Genomic DNA, 23,400 nt, shown 5'->3' with positions numbered 1-23,400 from the left:
AATGTCATATAGAGTGATGACTGTATGTCTTGTCAATACACAACCACTTCCTAGCATCACGGGACCCATGAAGGATATCTATCAGTGTATGTACCTCTCATGGTGCGTGGCACATCCCTCAAATATAGTATAAAAAATGACGTGGGGTATGTTTTTCTAAAATAGTATTAACCACGACGCATGACACATCCCTTGAAAATGGTACATCTTCTTTGTTTCTCTCTTTCATCATTTACACAAAGTACCCATCACAATTGTGCCTAAGAACCAATTGAAATAGGCATGTTCCTATGCATAACGAGAGGATAATAAATTCCACATCAATAACCAATCACACATAATCATGATACATAGTAAAATGAGTCAATACAACATTATAATATAAACAATTTAATTTTTCCCCACATACTCATTATAAATATTCAGACAACATTTGATAACAAATGTATTATGTGAGGACCTTTACCAGTCCTATTACTCTCAATCACACAACAAGGCATACAAGGTTCAGTACACATAACAAAAGGTCAAACAGGTCCACTTGCCTTGAAAAAGAATAATATAAACTCGACATTTGAACCTTTCCTCTATGAGGAGTCTCTGAATCCACAAAATGTAATCAAATAATAATATCTATAATAAAACATGAATATTAATATCCATAATGCTAATTTTGGAAAGTGGGTCTAAATCGACCCAAAATGTCATTCCCGAGTTTCAAGGGTAATTTTTAGATTTTTTATGGACACTCATAACATCAAATGAATTTGGAACTCATAAGTGAAATTGAATCAAAGAACGAGTTAAAATCATACTTGAAACTCCAATTTTCTTAAAACACCTTTTTTCATCAAAAACCATCAAAGTTTGAATTAAAAAACAAGGATTTAATGCCGAAATCAAGAAACAATAAATGGGTAATAAAGTATTGGGGTTAAATTCACTTATCCAATTGATTAACCTTGAAAACCATCTTTAAAATTCCCTCCCTATATTTATCAGAATCCAAAAATGAGGAAATGGAGAAGAAACCATGATTTTAAGAATTAACAATCAGTTATGTAACTTACTTTACCTGATTGTGGCACCCTCCATGCGATCATAGAGAGAAACGATGGTCAACTAATTAATTGAATTTTATGATCGTTACTGATGAGTCCAAGATTGGGACTCATTTAGGGCTTTATTTATATAGATTTAGTGTCCTTAAATGCCTGATTTGTGCCATAAACTGATAAAAAATCCTTAATTTCCAGGTACATGGATTGAGGAACAAAGAAATGACACTAACATGCAAAAAGGAACAAAACAAACTGAAAGAATGAAGAAAGGCAAGCCTGGTGATCGCCAAGGTCACTTGGCGAATCGCCGAATGGCTATCTGATCGCCTAAAGTTCCAGTGTGCCAAGTCTTGAGAAAAGAAACTGCGATGCAGTTCCGCGAGTAGTTTCGCGATGCAATGATAGATCGCCTAAAGTTACATAACCCAAGGATGCTGAATGATAAGGCAAAAATGCGATGGAGGAGAGAAAAGGGTGGCTTACTGAGTGGTTCGGCGAGCCTGACTTACTTCGCTGATTGACTCTTCGCAACACATTTTTAGCAACTATACATACGGTTTTGAACATTTATTTTTATATCTTTGGATACATCTAAAACATTAATATTAAGTTTTGATCATCTGGAGACAATTTGCTCTAGTTTTTCCTTAGCTTTGAGGGATTGAAGAAATTCACTTTTGAGAAATTGGAAGTGGGTCTTTAAGATTCATCAGATTGGAGCATTGTAAAGACGAAATCACTCTTACCCAGTTGATGTATAATCAATTCGGTAACTGCTTTTTATCTTTTTATAATGTCTAGCTAAAACCCCAAATTCTTGGGGTGTGATTATGTGATTATGGGCTGATTTAGTTTATGTGTATTGCTAATTGTTAGTTTAAATTCTATTTAAAAATGATTTCAATCATTAATTGTGTTTTAACTTAAGAATTGTAGTTACAAATATAGTTCAGTGTTTGTGTTCTTGGCTTGCTCAAGAGAGAGGTTTTAGAACTAAGGTTTTTGATTGATGATTTGTGGGTATTGTGTTGATCTGGGTTTAGCTCGAGAGAATAAATCTTAAACCCAGTCCCACACATTTAGCTCGAGAGAGTGAATGGATTAAGGTGTGTGCTGCTCTTAAGTTGCATGCTTGTTGATGTTTGAGAGAAATCACTTGATTTGGGGTAATTGTTCGAGAGAAAATTACCTCCCTTATAACCTAGCCTACTCACTAATATCTAGCTATTTACTAATAGTTGCAATTACCCATATGTCTATATTAGCCTATAATCGATGACATCCCAAGAATCCATCTCATTATTATTAATTCCTAGTGTTTGTGATTGCTTTTAACTGATAATCAAAACCAAAACACCCCCATTTGACATTCGTGTCACTCCTTGATTTGAATGATGTCATTATTCGATCATTTTTATTCCTATGGTTGATTTGACCACATTTATATTTCCCAATTCAATCTGAAACACGTACTGCTCCTTATGGGATTCAACCCTAACTCATATAGTTGGGTTTTATACTGATTAACGATCGTTGACACTTAGAATTGGAATAGTGTCTTTGAAACTCTATTAATCAAAATGGCGCCGCTGCCAGGGAGTGGTGTTGTTTGAAATTCTTTTGGTGAAGTTGAATTATGTTTATTTTAGTTATAGTTGAATCTACTTACTTTTAGTATTGTTTTTCAGTGTTGCTTGTTAAAACAGAATAAATGAGCATAAATGGTAGCAATGGTAGCCAAGTAGGCCACCAAGATGACATCGGGAATCTCAACGGTGTAAATGAACCCAATGTCAATGACCCTAACCAAATGGGTGGTGTTGGTGCCATTCGTTTGTCTCTAGCTGAAGAGAACACTGTGTTACAAGCACCATATTGTAGCTCCTACAACAGAAGGGTTTGTTTGGTGGACTGGCTCATAAGGATCCCCATGAGAATATAAGGAATTTGGTTGATGTTTGTGGACCGTTCTCCTTTAAGAACATATCTCAAGAATCGGTCTGGTTGAGGTTGTTCTCATTTTCTCTAATGGGAGAAGCATGCAAGTGGTTGACTGAGTTGCCAAGAGAATCTATCACTTCATGGGAAGAGCTTATCACTGCATTCCAAGTGTGATTTTCCCTCCTTCGAAGGAGAGGAGGACTAATACCGCCGAAAGGTCCACGAACTAAAAGGTTTTAAAAGGCCAAAGGTTTAAACTTTCAAATCTTTCATATTCCCTCAGTTTAGCCTTGTACACTTGCACCCACACTCTAAATTTTTTGATCTTTTCCTATTTTATCGCTTTTTTCTTGTTGATCTCGTGCTCAGAGTTGGATTACATTGCCGCCTAGCATTTCAAATTCCTATTTCGGCTTACAGGTTACTTTTCCGAACCTTGAACTCTTGAATCTTAGTTGAACTTTAATGCAATTGTTTAAATCTTGTTGATGTGTGCTGGGCCTAAAATCGTAGTTGTTGTGCTAGTTTTCCTATTTTAGTTTTGTAAATGTGCTTAAATTGCTTAAAATGATGATTCCCTGAACTTTCTACTTTAAAATTGATCGTAAATTATTGGGTTATGGTAAATCTTTGTTGGGTCTAGTTGGGTGAAGTCTAAGTATCCCCAATTGTGCTAAATGACATACTTTGCCCAGTGATGGAGCGTTTGACGTCATTCTTAAGAGAAAAAGTTATCAAATGGTCAATTTTAGCCAAATCGGGGGAAGTCTGAGTACCCCGGTGGCATGGGTCTAGTGGGTATAAGCTTAATTGCAAAAATGTGTTGTTTGATTTTGATTTCGGGGGCTGCTGGCTTCATTTTGGGAAACAGGGTTGATAATTGGCGCGTTGGGCAGTTTGGTGAGCTGTGTTGGGCTCGTCAAATCGTCCGGCGGTTCACCAACGTCCCCTTGATCGCCCTTAATTTCATGTTTTTGCTAGATTAGAGTCTGTAATTTCAGTGGCAAGCTTGAGCTCATCGAGTTCACTGAGAGACTCGCCGAAGGTCTCCCATGATTGCCCTTTCTACACCCCTAACCCCTCAAACTTGCTGTAAAATTTGGCAGGCTAGTGTGAGCTCGCCAAGTGGTGTCGGTGATTCTCCGTAGGGCCCCGAACATCACCGACCTGCCTTTTTTCTGGAAAATTCTCTAGCCAGTCCTTTTGGCGAACCAGATCTAGCTCGCCAAAGTGACTTGGTGACTCATCGATCGGTTCTGCGAGTCTTTCTGCAACTTGCTTTTTGCATTTTTCTTGAATTGTTTCTCACTTATTCCGATGAATATTGCCGATATAGCTAGGACCAACTTGGATGAGAGTGGTATGTCGTCTCGCAAACGAGCCCGGGGAATCATTATTAATGAGGAAGCAATTGCTCCTTCTAAAAAAGGAAAGATAGCATCTCCAAAGGGAAGCAACGACAAAGGAAAAGCGCCCGTAGTGGAGAGACCGGAGCACAATTCTGGAAGTGGTGGGGAGTTTGTCCACTCTCAGGCTTCATTCACCAAGCCTAGGGATGACTAGCCACTATAGACCAGGCGGGCCGAGATCTATGCCCGAGGTCGTCAGGATTCGTCTAGGATCCCAGAGTCTACCCCTCTTGCTGATGACAGTGCCAGCTCCGGTACAGATGGTGGTTCCAGCACCACCAATTCAGGGTCCTTATCTCCGGCTACTCAATAGGCTAAAGCCCGAGAGATTGAGGGCGATTCTTGAGGAGAAGAGGGTGTCTATAGATGGGGTGATAAATAGGTAATCTATGGTAGGGGACACTCTTCGATTTCATAGATTTGACATTTTCACTAGGCCTCGAGGCCCATATATCCCTATATGGGTCAGAGAGTTGGAAAGAATAAGGCCAACACCTTTAGGCTAGTATCATCTGTAATGGTATGGGGAAGAACAGTGGGATGCAAGGGTGATGATATAAATGTTGCACTTGACAGAGCCACAGGATTCAAGCACGAGTATGAGGGATTGACTATAACACAAACCCTAGATGATATAAAGGGCTGGCTAGCTCCCCACATCTCTGACACCACCCCGAGGTGGATTGAGGCAGGAGCGCCCATTGAGAAGAAGGTCTTGAGCATTGCCACTCGGTATTGGTTCAAGTTCATTAGCAGCTCCAGTATGCCTTTGCAGAATAAGTCCATTCTCCGCCATCTAAAGGCGGCATGTCTTGGGTCGATCATAGCTAGGAAAAGTCTATACTTGGGCCTGATCATAGAGCAGGAGATGGCCATGAGGGCCAAACAATGCCAGACTTCCCTTTCATTCCCAGTGCTGATCACAGAGCTATGTCGGCGGGCTAGAGTTCCTTGTGATCAGAAGAGGGACATCGAGGTCACACCCACATCCTCCACTAATATCTGGCGCAAAGAGGCTGCGTACACATGGGATGAGGTAAATAGGAGGAGAGAAAATCCGGTGGCTACATCCCCAGAGGTTGATGTTGAGTCCATTCATGCAGAGGCACCTTTGCCTACTCTGACTTTCGGGCCTTCAGGTACATCCCCTACCACTCCTTCCTAGAACCTAGGCTCTACTGCTGCTTCCCAGCCCACTATAATCACCCAGGCCATGCTCCTCAAGATGGGGAACCTAGCCCATTCTGTCGATGTGTGGGCTTCTAGGCTAGAAGCTAGGGTGCCTTGGATGATTGAGCAAGCTATTTGAGTTGCGTTGACACCCCTCCAAACGTCGATTGATGATCTCACAATGAGAGTAGAGATCTATGAGAGAAAATAGAGGTTACTTTAGAGGTGACGACTTTGAAAGCCGAGGTTTCAGATTCAAGGAAGGATGTGGACAATCTGAAGTCCACATACTTCACTTATGTGTTTGAGGCAGCTAAGGCTCACGATGTTTCAGGAAGTTCTAATATGCCCCCGTCTACCACCGAAGATGTGCCTATGGATGATATGGCTGCTGCTGAGTTAGAGGTGGATATGGATGAACTACAGCTTAGGGAGCGAGGTGCGGCTGTTTATGATGATCTAGCCGACTTAGAGGATGCTATGTTCGAGACTGCCCAACAGACCTCTTTGAGAGACATCACTATGGCTGGGCTGAGTGCGATTACAACTGATGTGACACTGGCATTGATGCCCCGACAGATGGAGCGACTCACTAGATATGATCATTCTTTACCTCCCTCTCTATTGCTTTTATGATTTTATGCTTTTAGTTGAATTTGACGACAAGTGCTTTTCATTTGTGGGTGGGGTGAGGTGTTTCCAAACCTACCTCTTTTGATTACATTTTAGGTATATATATTGTGTTTTATATTGTGAGTTGATTCTATCTTGCAGATATTTGAGTTTGTGGGACCATGTTATGAATGAAAATGGTTTTTGACCATTTGACACATTTGAAAATTTTTTCCACCTCTTGGTGTGTTTAAATGTGGTTGTTCATGTGCAAATTAGAGTATTAGTTATGATCAATACCAATGACATGAATAGTGCACTTAATCGAACAAAATGAATATGCCGCTATGATGAGGCCAAATGAAGGTGCATGGAAAATATGTAGACTTTTTGCATCTCGTTGTGACTAGCCGGTTATTGAATGGAGTCTCTTGTGATGAACATTGCACACTAGCTCGAAATAGTCTCATTTGATATTGGTGCCAATGCCTTGTATGATGAGCGTACCTTGAATATTGTGTGTGGTGACACCTAGAATTTGCCCTGTTGGTCCGGTTGACTAAGTGATGCAAGCTCTTGAAATGATCTTAGGAAAAGATTTTGAGGAGTGAAACCATTTGATAATGTACCTCTTTTTGTGGCCAACCTTGTGAGATGTGTGAACCTTGCTTGAACCTGTTTTTAGCTTTATCCTTTTCTTGGGAGAAACTTGAACAATTGTAACCCCATTTAATCCACTCACCCTTAACTCTCATGAAGTGTGGTTTGTTTGAATAGTCAACTTAGGCCAAAAGCCTAAGTTGGGGGGTGTGGTGTAAGAGAATGTAAATCAAAAAGTGTGAGCAATTTCCCTATGACCCATGAGTTTGAAAAAGATGAAACCCCTCCTTGTAACAAAAAGAGAAAGAAAAGAAGAAAGCAAATGAAAAAGAATGAAGAAGTTGTGTAAAAGAGTTGTGAAAGTTACAAAAGAAATGGGGTGTCTGATAGTCCATTGCAAGTTGAATAATGGGGTGAAATATGAGCATGAGTAAAATGTTGAAAAAAAGAAAGAATTGATTTTCAAACAACGTTTCATGAAGAGTAGCAGCCACTGAGCCTAAATGACCATACCTCTACACTCATCCCCGTTACAAGCCTTGAAAAGACCTTCTTAATCTTGAGTGAGTTGAAACAAATGTTGATTGGAAATAAGGGCAAATCTATAGGTGAAGTCATGCATGTGTTCATCTTTGTGAGTGTGAGAGTCGTATGTGATTTTAGAACTATAAATTGTTGAGACATTGTGTGTGAGAATGGAATCATCTTTGTTCGGAGGGCATTGTAGTACTTTTGTTGAGCTTGAACTTACATTTGAAGCAAGTATTGTGAGGTTGAGCATCTTTGATAATGGTGGAGTCACAACTTGAATCTTTGAGTGCACAATTGATCATTGCATGAGTAATTGTGTCTTGTTGTGTGCATTCATGTTGAGTCTTTTGTAGCACTGTCTAAGACATCCTTTTTTAACTGCTCAACTTGAGTTTCACTTGAGGACAAGGAAAAGTTTAAGTTGGGGGTGTTGATGAGTTCGAGATTTGGACTCATTTAGGGCTTTATTTATATAGATTTACTATCCTCAAATGCCTGATTTGTGCCATAACCTGATAAAAAATCCTTGATTTCCAGGTACATGGATTGAGGAACAAAGCAAGGACACTAACATGCAAAAAGGAACAAAGCAAATTGAAAGAATGAATATGTTTTTGGCAATTGACTCTTCGTAGCACATTTTTGGCGACTATAAATACGTTTTGGAACATTTAGTTTTATATCTTTGGAGACATCTAAGACATTATTATTCAGTTTTGATCATCTGGAGACAATTTTCTCTAGTGTTTCCTTAGCTTTGACGAATTGAAGAAATTCACTTTTGAGAAATTGGAAGTGGGTCTTTAAGATTCAACAAATTGGAGCATTTGTAAAGACGAAATCACTCTTACCTAGTTGATGGATAATCAATTCGGTAACTGTTTTTATCTTTTTTTATAATGTCTAGCTAAAACCCCAAAGTCTTGGGGTGTGATTATGGGCTGATTTAGCTTATGGGTATTTAAAATTAAGTTCAATCATTAATTGTGGTTTAACTTAAGAATGTAGTTGCAAATGCAATTCTATGTTTGTGTTTTTGGCTTGCTCGAGAGAGAGGTTTTGGAACTAATGTTTTTGATTGATCGTTTGTGGGTATTGGTTTGATCTGGGTTTACTCCGAGAGAGTAAATCCTACACCCAATCCTACACATTTAGCTCGAGAGAGTGAATGGATTAAGGCGTGGGCTGCTCTTAATTTGCATACTTGTTGATGTTCGAGAGAAATCACTTGATTCGGCATAATTGTTCGTGACAAAATTACCTCCCTTATAGCCTAGCCCACTCACTAATATCTAGCTATTTACTAATAGTTGCAATTACCCATATGTCTATATTAGCCTATAATCGATCATATCCCAAGAATCCGTCTCATCATTGTTAATTCCTAGTGTTTGTGATTGCTTTTTGTTGATAATCAAAACCAAAACCCCCCATTTGACATTCGTGTCACCTCTTGATTTGTATGATGCCTTTATTCGATAATTTTTATTCCTATGGCTGATTTGACCACATTTATACTTCCCAATTGAATCTAAAACACATACCGCTCCCTATGGGATCGGACCCCAACTCATTTCGTTGGGTTTTATACTAATTTACGATATTTGACACTCAGGATTAGAAGTAGTGTCTTTGAAACTTTATTAATCAGTGACAAGGGCCATACTATCATGGTTCTTAAGAATTTAGACCTATATAATCGCATCTCCCTCTACATGATCACAGAGATGAAAGATGGTCAACTAATTAATTAACTTTTACGATCGTGACAAGGGCCATTTGATCATGATTCTCAAGAGTTTTGACCTACGGGATCGTGTAGACATTTAGTGATCCTGTAGACATCCAACAATCCCGTAGACATCTCACAATCATGATGCACAACTTAATACACTAACACAATCACAGAAGAGGATCCCGGGATAGTGATTAACATCACATCAGATAACAGAACAACAACAACAACAAAACATGAAAACTAAGAATCCTTTGAATGGGCCCTCAGGAATTTTTTGGAATCTTGTGCAACCTAATCATATATGCCACCCAAATAAATTGGATGTTTTGGACTCAATGGAACCATCAAAACATATATTCAAGGTCTCCTTCACCTAAAACCCATTAAAGTCGCAATAAACTGTCTTTCAGTCAAAAAAATTAAAATTCCCTCATAAACCTCCAGAAAATGAACATCCAAACCTTTCCTGGGCCAAAAATAACCTTTTGAGCCCTACTGAATCGTCAAATATATAATTCGAGCATCAGAACTCTGAACATTGAGTGAAGTCATCTCTTGGCCTAAATTCAGTTAAACTTAAAACTCAAGGGTTCAATTCCACAGATAGACTTAGAAACAGTAAACAAAAACACTCTTTGACCAAATTCCACATTCTGAGATGATTGAACTTATAATGACCCTCAAGTCATTTTTGTGTTTATGCATATTTTTCATCATTTAGATCTTTCCTTTAGCGACAGACAGTTCGGTCACCTAGTCATTCGTTAGATTTTATGCGAGTTTTAGTGTTTTTAAGTTATTAAACTTTGAAAGGTCATTTTAGGGAGATGACCTCAAAATCTAATTCTGACGATTCCATTAGCTTTTGAAGTGTTATTGTTAGCTAGTTGCATAGTCAGCATAACTCCCAAGACTTTCAATGTGACTGTGTGATTATGCATTTTAACTTTCAAGTTAAGGCCTAAGTTTGACTTTAGTCAACATTCTGAGTAAATGAGTTCAGATGAAAATTTCGTCAACGTGGTTAGATCTGCATTGTTGAGTTCAGTCTAGAATGACCCTTTGTTTAGATCGTGACCCCTCTGGGTTAATTTCAAGCCCCCTTGTGGATTTTGGCTCAAAAATGAAATTGGATGTGGACCTACTTTTCCTCAAAATAGCCTTGGATGGAAATTTTGATGGTTCCATTTAGTCTGTAATATTGAATGTGATGGGATAGCATAGTTTGTTTGCATGCACAAGATTCGGTTTAGGGCACCCCGTCGAAGTTTTTAAGCCTTACCCTTCAGCTGAGGCATGCCCCATGTTCCGCCTAAGGAGGCATTCGTGGATGGCAAGTTCCTTGACAGGTGCCTTCATGTGCGGGAGCCATGTTCGTAGATGGCAGGCGCATTCACATGTGTGAGCTGCTTTGGCGCCTCACGGCATGCGTGGTGCATATGTTCGAGAAGTTACCTTGGATCTACAAAGGCTTGCTTCCTGGCTTATTTATTAAAACCATATCGTGACCAGCCATAGTATTTTGGAAATTTCTCATTCATATTAGCTCTAACTTTTGTGATTTGAAGTCCCAAGTGTCCGTAATTGTCGAGGCTATGCAGTGGGCTTATTAGATTGAGTTGATGAACCTCCATTCGAGGTGAAGTTTTCTTTAAATATATATTCTGCTTCCCTTTTGTTTGGGCTTGAATTTGGGATTTAATTGCTTGTTTTTGTTTTCGCTGTATTAGGCCTTAAATTGTATTCCATTTTGGAACACAAGTTTGAGACATAGCTTACGAGTTTTGACCAAGTCAATTATAGAAATTTTGACATGGATCCTATTTAACTTTATAATTGGTCTTTCTCTGTTTTATGCAACTTTGGTGTCTAAACCACCGTACTGATGTTGTAGCATTGCAACATTCAGAGGCAGTTAGGATAGGAAAATATTTGTCCTTGTGATTTGGAGTGAAAGTGGTTGGCCTACAGATAGGCCGTAACTTCCTTTCTAATTAGATTGAGCATGAACGTATAAATTCACGATGATTTTTATGATTTGGGGGCGTGTACCTACTAATTCCTGCTTTTCTTCTTAGAAACTATGATTTAAGATTGAAAACTACTGTTTCAAGTGTAATACCATGTCAGTTGGGGGATTGTATGTGAGGTGCAACATGCTATGTGATTTACTTTTTTTCTTACTTGGTATGTCTCCGACTTTTTTCGGATGGCCAAGGTCGTTGTAGACTGCATAGTAGACTGGGGTTTGATAGTATGAGACTTAGTTTAGGCATTTTCGCAACCTTGTGGACCTTCTACTTTTTCTCCTTATCTGTACAGCTCCAATGAACTGCTGGAGGGTTTAAGCCTTCTGAAGACTTGATATTAGGTTATGCTAGGCTTGGAGCCTTCTATGGATGCTTGTTGGTGGACTTCATTCCATGATGACTTGGTCTTGATGTTGGAATCCTCTTCAGAGTCGACGTTTATGTTTGTCACTCTTGCTAGCTGGGTTGGGAGTTTACAGAACACTATGATTTTCTCTGGTTCAAGGCCAACGTTCACGGTTAAAGGTTGTTATCTCTAGTCTGAGGCCGATGTTCACAGTTTGAGGCTATATTCCTAGTTTGAGGTTGATGCTTTGCGATTTGAAGCTGCCATCTCTAGTCAAAGGTTGTTGCTTAGGTTTCGAGACCCAGCATTCTTGTCACACCCTAAGCCTACACTCTGGATGTGGACTACACTCAAGAACCATTTGTGGTCCCAAAATGAACCCTTGAGTTGGATGACTACTTGGAGAAAGATTTACTCAAGCGATAATAGGCTTAGAAACAAAATTTAGAACATTCGAACTCAAAGTAAATATTCAACTCAAACTATCTATAAAATACTCAATAATAGAGGAATAATAATTTGCAAAACATCTCAAAGAAAAGTAAATATGGAGAGACTCTTCCACTCTATCTATCTATGAAACGTATACATTTCAACATAGATGTTGGGGCAAGATTCACGATGCCCTAAAATGACTAAGTTAAAAAGAAAATGGACTCCATTGGAATGCAAGAAAGGTTACAAAAAGCAAACTGGAGTGCAAAGTGATCTCAACAAAATGTCTGTTGATGATCCTGAACACCTGTATCTACATTAGAAAAAGATGCAGGTTGAATCGCATTATCTTAAAAGTTGATAATAACCTTATACGGGTCCATCTACAGTCCTTGGTTTATTCAATGGACCCTAGATCCATTCATGGAATTTGTATTTAATTTTATGGCTCAAAATATCATTCTACAGGTCCAATATATGACTCGTAGAAGTTTCTACGCACCATAGATCCAATCCATAGAATTTATACAATTTTCAAGATCAAAAGTCCATTCTACAGGTCCAAACTACGACCAGTAGAATTTCCTATGGATCGTAGAATGGATTCATAGGAATTGGATCCAAAAAATCAGACTCTTTAATGATTTTGATGAGTTGACAGTACGGGTCATCTAAATTTAACGGCCGGTAGTCTATGGTAATGGTCATAGCCTTTTACTCTGAACTCTATCTAAGGAAAACTTGATAGGATTGGAAACAGGACTCAAATACCTTTAATTTAGTAGGTAAGGAGTCGCCTAATTCATTATGTGTTGAGAGATATGCTCGTTTGAAGTTTACCTAAGTAGAATTTTATGTCAAAATCTAATCGATAAGGAAGCTTTCAAATCCACTTTGTGCCAGGGGATTCTTGTGACCTTAATTCATATCCAAATTCATTTCCATACTAAAGAATTAACCTTTACACATATGAGAAATTTTAGAATCATCCAATACGACCTTATATGTAAATAAATAATGGTTCAGGCCTTAGCTTAGAATTTTTTGGGTGTGTTATAGTACTCTTGTTGGATCTGGTATGGAGGGACTTCTTTCTTGTAGACTTAACTATTTTGTGTACCTATTAGGCATATAGGGTTCCATGCAGGTTTTATTTAAACATGCGCACAAGTGTACCCTGTGGACTTATGGGGTCTATTTAGGTTTAGTTTAGTTGTACTTAGATTTACCTTCGGTATGCTAATGTCGTTTATCTTAATACCCACTTTGGCCTCAGTTAGTGTCTAGATTCTATCTTATTTGATTATCTTTAACTTTTGATCAGTCAACTATGATGCCTACTGAGTATCTTTATTTGGTTACTTATGCTACCCTCTACATCATTTTCATGACACAGGTCCTAGTACCAACTACAAGTGGTGATCGTTCATGCCATCTTTTGACACTTGTGGATATTGGAGACAAGGATGAGCACTTGGCGTCATGGATCAACCTATCTCTTTCTATACATATATTAGCTAGTCTTTTGCCTTTGAGAAAACTTGTTGTGGTCCACATTTGGGACTTGAACTTGTTCATATTAGATAGCTCTATACTCATGGATTTTGGGTTCTTGGAGGGCCTTTTCTTATAGTTTTGGTTTGCTTTTGTTACTATCTTTTCTAATTGTTGGTGTTACTCTCTAGTCAGTTCTTGGCACGACTCAAACCATCGTGATTCGCATCCACACTAACCCTACGGTGGGAGAACCATTACTACAATCCAACTAAACAATACTAACAAAAAGGCAGACATTCAAAGATGTGGAAACATGTTTAGATAATCAATTTAATAGTTGAGTTCCCATAAACTCAGTAAGTTCTCAAAACCAAACATAAACAAGTGGAAATCAACCCCTAGAACCTGCATGTCATTGTATCAAAACATCTAACTAAATGGTCTATGATAAGGGGGTGCAATCCCAATACAACTAAACATAAAGTAAGAGTTAGAAAGGTCTATGTCCGAAGGAAATGGACTAAGATCCTAGATGAATTCATGGTATTCTCAAGGAGCTGGATCACCCTTGAACTTGACAAGACAATGATCTCCAAGCCGAGGTCTCTCAATAGCCGCCTGAAGATGCTATGTATTCAACAAAGATAGAGCAAGTGCAGTATCAGTAGACAACCAATGGTGTACTGGTAGGATCACACAACTATTCCAGTAAGTGAGACATACACAAGTAACTACAACATATGACCCACACATATACAGAAAGAACAACAATTTACCAGTTAATGCTTAATATATCAGTTTCACAATATAAATCTCTAATGCAACAATTAATGATTGTTCTCTCATGAAACCCACACCTATACTGTCAGTGAGTCGGAACGTGACACTCAATTCAATAATTTGTCGGCACTTGACACCCGATCCAATTATGTATCGGAACGTGACACCCAATCCAATCAACCACAATCACAAACACAATCAACACCTCAATGAATGATTTGCACACTTATATCGTACAATCAGGCAACAAGTTATTGCATGCTACAGAATCACAAATAGTCATTTCATTAGATTCATTTCATCTTTCATACATGCATGAATACAATTGAGCAATTAGCAGATATATATAAGACAGACAGGAAATCAAACCATGACCTACCTCGAAACCAAGACTGAACACTTTTAAGGAACTTGAGCTTTCCCTTTTCGGAGTCTCTCAGCTTGTTCTTCATCTAAAAAATGTAATTAATGCAAAGGATCAATAATAGTGGCATAATTTACCCAAATTATTTCCAAATACTAACCCTTGGCCAATCCCATGATTCGAACACCAAACTAGGGATTTTTCCACCATTAAATTCAAGACAAAATCCTTCCCCAAGGATACATAGCAAGGATTCTAAGTTCTAAGATTCAATTTACGAATAAGGGATGTAATTGAGTTACCTTTAGTGCGAGAATTAGTGAAATACCAGAAGAAAAAACCCTAGGTCACCCTTTTGCTCTACAAGAACGAAGTTTACAGAAGAATAATGTTTTGGGACTTTTCCCATTTTTACTCGTGACTGGCCCGCCATAGTGGGCCAATCACACCATAGTAGCTCAGCCATGGAAAAAATAATCCCTTCATGGTGAGTTATACAGAGACAGAGACTCAGAATTTGTGCTCCAAGTCCCCATTTCATAACACACCCTAAAACCTTGATGTTCTAAAACCACCCTCACACTAATATCAATTATGAGAGTTCTACCTGTTTGAATTTGATTCCATAAAGCCATACATGCTCCTTATTGTCTTGGCTATCCACTCAAATTATTAAATTCATAATCAAATCCCACATCCATTACTGGATTACCCTAGACCTCACTTGACTCAGAGTTCGTCCAAGTCTGGCATATGCTTGAAATTTCCAAGTTACTACTCAGAAGTTTTATGGCCCAAATGCTTTTCCCATTGGCTTATCCATAACGACGAGAAAATGTCGTTACAATAGATACCAATTTATCCATCACTCGTCCTTGAGTGACAAACTAGGAAATTGGGCTAAGGAGAGAATAAAGTAGTACCTGAATCATCAAATAACTGCGGATACTTGTCTCGCATGTCATTCTCAATTTCCCAAGTAGCTTTCCAACCGGACGATGCTTTTATTGAACTTTCACTGACTTAATTTATTTGAATATCGGCTTCCAAACATCACGATCAAGGATTGCAATCGGCTCCTTTTCATAATGAAGATCTTTGTTTAACAAAACTGAGTCCCACTTGATGATATAATCTCCATCACCATGATGTTTCTTCAACATAGACACATAAAACACTAGATGGACTCCAAATAGGCTAGGCGGTAAACACCAACCTATAAGTCACTGGCACTACATAGTCAAGGATCTCAAATGGTCTAATGTAGAGAGGAGTGGGCTTGCCTTTCTTGACGAGTTTCATCACCCCTTTATGGGTGACACTTTTAGAAGAACTTGTTCACCAGCCTGAAACGCCATGTCCCTTACCTTAGGATTTTCATACTCCTTATGTCGACTCCGAATGGCTAAAGAATATCTTGGATACTCCTCACCTTATCCTAAGCATCCTTTACAAACTCAACCACCAAAGGGTGCGATGTCAATCCTGGAGTTATAGCTATTGTTGTAGGAGAATTCACAAAAAGGTAGGAATTTATCCCAATGTCCTCCATAGTCAATTACACATTCCCTTAACTTGTCTTCCAATATTTTAATTGTTCTATCCGATAGTTTATCAATATGTGGATGAAAAGCTATGCTAAAAGTGAGTTGAGTGCCAAATTCTTCACTCAACTTCCCCAAAACATTGATGTAAACTACGTACCACAGTCTGAGATGATAGAAAGGGTAACTCCATGTAGCCTTACTATATCTTTTAACATAATTCTCTGCCAACTGTTGGGCATTATTGTTACGACCCAGAAAACTAGTAAGTGAAACTAGACCCTAACGAGTGTCTGATTGAGTTTGATATGGGGTTTGAAGTTGTTAAATTCATTCTCGGGCTTAGGTTGAGGGGTTTAGGGGTTAAACGTCAAGATACGACCCCCCAAGGACCAACCAAAGGTCCTTGAGGGGGACCCTAAAGCCTAACCCCCAAAGACCCTAAATCTACCAAAAGCTGTCAAAAACATGGGAGCTACGAATGGGACCTACGACCTGTAGGTGCATCCACGCCCCTTGGATTCCTTCTGTAGGTCAAGGCCCCAAGTTAGGGTTCTGCAGTACGGGCCATCACCCCACTCACCGTCCGTGGGTTAGTGTCGTGAGTCCCAACTGTGCAACCTGCCCAATTCGGCCAAGTGAGGAGTTAAATGGTAAATTTCTAATTATTTAATTATGGGTTGGGGACGGTTTATTTTGGTTAATTAGAGTTATTTAAGGATTTTAAAAGTATTAAACACCTTCTTTCAATTCATTATTCTCAAATCATAAAATTAGAAACAACCCTCCTTTCCAAATATTCTCTCTCTAGAAACCACCATAGGAGAAGGAGTCAAGCTTTGAAGCCCAAGATTTCACCTTTATCACTCAATTATCATGGATTATCATCAATAGAGGTATGGTAGTCTTCATCCTTGATTAAGTTTCATTCAAGGGGCCCTTTCAAAAGATGATTTCAAGTTTCCAAAATCCCCCAAAAAGCTAGGGTTTGAATCTATGCATGTGTTCAATTCCAAAATGTTTTCAAAGGTTTATATGTGATGCATTATGAACTAATTGGTGGATTAATGATGAATTATGATTAATTTCCCTTATGAACCCATGATTCCCCCAAAATCTTAAGTTGTGATTGTGATTTGGAATTGATTGATCATGAAAGTATGTTGAATTATTTATGTCTACATTGAATTAGTTATTGAATTATGATGTTCCCCTTATCTAATGTATTATTCTAGGGGTTGAGATTGATTCATAGCCTTGGAGGGCAATTTCATGAAGGATCTATGTATGGTTATGATGAGAAGTATATGTGTGTGATCTCAATGAAAGTATTATGATCATGTTTAGAATGCAATTGTGTTATGATTGAAAGATTATTCTTAATTAACACTCATGAATGATGATGATAGAATGTGAAGGGTTTCTTCAATGTAATGTTGTTTCTTGAATTGGCAGGTTTATGCATTCTTTTCTTGTATAAATGAAAGTAATGTGAATGTTGTATGTTGAATTGGTAGGCTTAGACATCCTCTTCTTGTATAAATGAGAGCAATGATGATTGTCATATCTTGAATTGGTAGGCTTAGGTATCCTCTTCTTGTGTGAATGAAAGTAATGTTTAATGATATACTTTGAATTGGTAGGCTTAGGCATCCTCTTCTTGAGTAACTAATGTATTTTGAATAAATAAACATGAATAGGTAGACCTAATGTTAGTAGCCCTTTCATAAATGATTAATGAAGTATTCTCGGCTTTGTCTTGAATTAGTAGACCTTATGTTGGTAGCCCTTCCATGAGGAGTCTATGAATGAATGAATGAATAAGTGAAAAACCATGAATCGGTAGACCTAATGGTGGTGTCCCTTTCATGTGTGAAATGATGAACCTTGAATCGGTAGACCTAATGGTGGTGGCCCTTTCTTAAGGATTCAATGAGATATCCTCATAATGTACCATTAATCAGTAGACCTAATGGTGGTGGCCCTTTCATGTGTAATGTACATTGGGTCGGTAGACCTAATGTTGGTAGCCCTCTCAAGTACAATAATGTTAAAGTTAATGAACTACTCTATGGGAATGAAGGCTAAGTACCGATTGAATATGGTAAGATGGAAGCTCTCCCTATGTTAGGCCTGTTTTCAATGAACGTCTTTCTTATCCCATAAATATGTGCCAACATAGGTTATTAGCTAGTGGATCCACCTAAGCTAAATGTCACCGGTCCTACCTTAGGCAAGTAGACCAACCCTTTACGGAGTGGGATAGACACCGGATTCCATGTTAAGCTCACATGATCTATGTAACTTAATGCTTATTCCCATCATGTGAGATACGTGCTATGGTTTCTTAAGAGGTTCTAGAAGTGTGGGTGGTAGTATGGGATGTCATCCATGCATTGCACGAGTAGGCTTTGATAGGGCTATGGTGTAATTCTCCAATGTCTTAATGTCAAATGAATGAATGTGCTCATAATGAAGCAAATGAAGAAAGTTGATATAAATGCTTAATGTAATGATGCATGCTTTACTTGGATTGTATTATGAGTTACTTTCCTTGTCATGACTTATCAAATGTTTATGTTCCTTATGTATGAGTATTGTTTAAAGATGAAAAGGAGGAATGGTAAGTTCACTTTTGGTGGCCTTAATGTGGTACTTAGTGTGGATGGTGGTATGGGACACTACTCATACATTGCACAATGTATAGCTTGGATTACTTAAGGTGAATGTTCCAATGTGATGAAATGTCTTATATGTTGATTATGTTGTATCTTATGCCTCTTATACTTATGTTCATGAAGTTTTCTCAAATTGGTATATAGCATGATTTTAAAAATAAAATGTCCTTTTTAAGCATGGTTTTTGCATGGCTATCATACTTACTACATTAAAAATGCTAACCCATATTTCTACCCATTTTCTACAAGTGTAGCTTCCGGCAAGTGAGTTGACTTCTTCTAGTTCAAGCTTGAGTTGACTATTCATCAAGTTTGTGGTATGTCCTCATGGATCCGAGGACAAGTGCTTTATTTTCATTTCGTTTCTTCATTGTACAATACACTTATTAGACTTTCTATTGTAAAAGGGTCGTGACGCTACTTTTGATTCAAAGATGTTTTTAGATGGACATGTTAGACAAGTAGACTTCCGTTGTTTTAAATGATGTTTTCGATTGTGTGGATTTAAAGAAATGTTTTAAATTCTGCACTACTTGTATTATTTTATGTGATGACATTCTATGAGGCTTGTATGAAACTTTTTGGAGTGTTGTACTCCGTGTCACATTCGGGGTGTAGGCTCGGGTCGTGACAAACATGGTATCAGAGCACAAGATTTTTGGGATGGTTTTAAGGATTGATGTCTCACAAACCACGTTGAGTTGAGTCTTGTTCATAGTGTGAAGTGCGCCACATTTATGAATGAGAGGCTAAAAGACGTTAGGAAGCTACACTTCTTTCATTACTCCTTGAGTTGTGCCATTGATTTTAGCTCTATAAAAGTCCTTTTCCTAACCCTTCTCTTGTGTTTATAGGATATGAATACAAGAAGGGCGAGCCCAAGAAGGATGGAAGAGTAGAATGTGAATGAGGGAGTTCCTCCCAAAGGTCCTCAAGGTGACCAAGTTCCTCAAGGCTATCAAGTTTCGGTTGATCCTCTGGCTATGTCCAACGAAGAAGTTAGGCCAGCACTTATGTTGATGTCTCAAGCCGTAATTACTCAAGACCAAGCTATGATGAGTCAAGCCACTAGGGGTGTTAAGACTCATGTGAACCCTATTGTGAGTACTATGGCTTCCAGGTTGAGTGACTTTGTGAGGATGAGTCCTTCGATATTTCTTGGTTCCAAGGTAGGAGAGGATCTCCAAGAGTTTGTGGATGAGTTGTATAAGGTAGTCAATGCTATGGGGTGACTTCTATAGAAAAAGTGGAACTAGCCGCTTATCAATTGAAAGATGTTGCCCAAGTTTGGTTTACTCAATAGAAAAGCAATAGGCCAGTAGGAGCGGGTCCTATAGATTCACAAGTGTTTAAGAAAACATTCCTTGATAGGTTCTTTCCCCGTGAGAAGAGGGAGACTAAGGTGGAAGAGTTTATCAACCTTAGGCAAGGTAGCATGAGTGTGCAATAGTACTCCTTGAAATTTACCTTATTGTCTAAGTACGCTCCATCTTTGGTGTCTAACCCGAGGGATGAGATGAGTAGATATGTGAAGGGTCTGTCCAATTTAGTTGAGGAAGAGTGTCGTACGACAATGCTCCATGATGACATGAATATCTCTAGGCTTATGGTTGCTCAACAAATTGAGGAGTTCAAAATTAAGAAAAAGAACAAGGAGATGAAGAGGTCTAGGTCCGATGAGCAAGGTCAACGAGGTTCTAGAAGAGGGCTTTCAACCAAGATTCTTCAAGAACACCTAGGGTTAACCAAGATAAAGGTGGTGGACCTGCATTTTCTAAACCTACTTGCCACAATTGCGGAAAGAAGCATCATGGAAAGTGCCTAGCGGATACAAATGGCTGTTATGGTTGTGTAAATAATGATCACCAAGTGAAAGATTTCCCTACTCTAACGGCCAAATGAAGAGAGGCCAAACAAGCTTCTCAAAGTGGCTCGGATCCTAATGCTCCAAAGTATTGTCGTTTCAATGCACTCCGGTATAAGGAGGACAAGGGAGCTCTTCCGGATAAAGGCACCGGTATGTTGATAGTTCCGTATGGTTGTGATTTTCTTGTTAAGGTTCCTATGTTATTTTCATGTTAAGCCTTAGTTTGGGTTTACTCCCAAGGGGAAGATAGTCTGTTGCATAGTAAGGTTGTTGAGAGTTCTGATGTCCTTATCTCTTTCCTTCTATTCATAGTCAAGCTTGAGACCAAGAGTTCCTTGGAGCTTGTTTCATGTTTTGGAGTCATGTGTGATTATGTGTTTCCATGGTCTCCTTATGTTATGCATGTTCTAAATGAAGTTATGTTTAATGAGAGAATGAGTTTTTATTATTTGTGTTCCTCATATTGATGTGCATTTAGTATAAGTTGCCTATATGCTTCATGAGGTAAACTATTGAACATGCCTACATGTGCTTTTGAGAGTAATTGCATAATGTGCCTAATCATGTTATGATGAGCATGATTTGAGTTGGAGAAGGTAATTACTCCAATGTAATGAGAAATGTTGAAGTTTTCATGCATAATGGGTTTGTAGATGTAGTTCCTACTTTCTTGTGTTGTATGGAGTATATTTGAGATGGAGTTGAGGTTTCCTCCTAGTTTTGTGCATTCTTTATAATGTTTCATGTATGATGGACTGCTAATCTTGAGTCTTTAATTCCTTAAAGTGTTTGAAGTGTCATTCGAGGAAGAATGTTCCCAGGGGAAGATAATGTTATGACCCATAAAACTAGTAAGTGAAACTAGAGCCTAACGAGTGTGTGATTGAGTTCGATATGGGTTTTGAAGTTGTAAAATGAGTTCATGGGCTTAGGTTGAGTGGTTAAATGTCAAGGTACGACCCCCCAAGGACCAACCAAGGGTCCTTGATGGGGACCCTAAAGCCTAACCCCCAAAGCCCTTAAATCTGCCAAAAGCTGTCAAAAACTTGGAAACTACGGATGGGACCCACGCCCCGTAGGTCCATCCATGCCTCTTGGATGCTTTCTGTAGGTCAAGGCCCCAAGTGAGGGGTCTCTTAATCAAACCACAGACGTTCAGTCTGGGGCGTCACCCCACTAACGATTTGTGGGTTACTGTCGTGAGTCCAAACTGTGCGATCTGCCCCAATTCGGCCAAGTGAGGAGTTAAATGGTAAATTCCTAAATAATTAATTATGGGTTGGGGATGGTTTATTTTGGTCAATTAGATTTATTTAAGGATTTAAAGGTATTAAACACGTTTTTCAATTCATTATTCTCAAATCACAAAATTAGAAACTACCCTCCTTTCCAAATATTATCTCTCTAGAAACCACCATTGGAGAAGAAGGAGTCAAGCTTTGAAGCTCAAGATTTCACCTTTCTCACTCAATTTTCGTGGACTTTCATCAATAGAGGTATGGTAGTCTTCATCCTTGATTAAGTTTCATTCAATAAGCCCTTTCAAAAGATGATTTCAAGTTTCCAAAATCCCTCCAAAAGCTAGGGTTTCAATCTACACATGGGTTCAATTCCAAAACGTTTTCAATGTGTTATAAGTGATGAATTATGAATGAATTGTTGAATAAATGATGAATTATGATGAATTTTCCCCTATGAACCAATGATTCCCCAAAAATCCTAAGTTGTGAAATGTGATTGGGAATTGATTGATCATGGAAGTATGTTGAATTGTTTATGTCTTTATTGAATAAGTTATTGAATTCTGACATTCTCCTTATCTAATGTATTATTCTAGATGTTTGGGTTGAGATTGATTCATAGCCTTGGAGGGAAATTTCATGAAGGATCTATGTATGATCATGATGAGAAGTATATGTGTGTGATCTCAATGAAAGTATTATGATCATGTTTAGAACGCAATTGTGTTATGATTGAAAGCTTATTCTCAATTAACAGTCATGAATAATGATGATAGAATGTGAAGGGTTTCTTCAATGTTATGTTGTATCTTGAATCGGTAGGCTTAGACATCCTTTTATTGTATAAATGAAAGTAATGTGAATGTTGTATCTTGAATTAGGCTTAGGCATCCTCTTCTTGTATAAATGAAAGCAATGATGATTGTCATATCTTGAATCTATAGGCTTAGGCATCCTCTTCTCGTGTGAATGAAAGTAATTTTGAATGATGTACTTTGAATTGGTAGGCTTAGGCATCCGTTGCTTGAGTAACTAATGTATCTTGACTAAATGAACATGAATCGATAGACCTAATGTTGGTATCCCTTTCATAACTAATTAATGAAGTATTCTAGGCTGTCTTAAATCAGTAGACCTAATATTTGTAACCCTTCCATGAGGAGTCTATGAATGAATGAATGAAAAACCTTGAATCGGTAGACCTAATGGTGGTGGCCCTTCCATGTGTGAAATGATGAACTTAATCGGTAGACCTAATGGTGGTGGCCCTTTCTTGAGGATTCAATGAGCTATCCTCATAATGTACCTTGAATCGGTAGACCTAATGGCGGTGGCCCTTTCATGTGTAATGTACTTTGGGTCGGTAGACCTAATGTTGGTAGTCCTCTGAAGTATAATAATGTTAAAGTGAATGAACTACTCTATGGGAATGGAGGCTAAGTATCGAGTGGATATGGTAAGATGGAAGTTCTCCCTACGTTAGGCCGAATTTCAATGAACGTCTTTCTTATCCCATAACTATGTGCCCGCATAGGTTATTAGCTAGTGGAATCACT

At 38.4% G+C, this 23,400-nt stretch overlaps 1 protein-coding gene across 1 annotated transcript in view; it reads right to left on the bottom strand.

The window, feature by feature from the left end:
• The window catches only part of LOC125867126 (probable protein S-acyltransferase 19), a 1,047,372-nt gene that overhangs the window by 507,609 nt on the left and 516,363 nt on the right, over positions 1 to 23,400 (bottom strand). The window lies entirely within an intron of this gene.

Source organism: Solanum stenotomum, chromosome 6, assembly GCF_019186545.1.
Source record: "Solanum stenotomum isolate F172 chromosome 6, ASM1918654v1, whole genome shotgun sequence".
In the NCBI taxonomy this organism is placed as follows: domain Eukaryota; kingdom Viridiplantae; phylum Streptophyta; class Magnoliopsida; order Solanales; family Solanaceae; genus Solanum; species Solanum stenotomum.
Note: the sequence above shows the minus strand (reverse complement) of the source record. Positions and strands in the feature narration are given on the sequence as shown.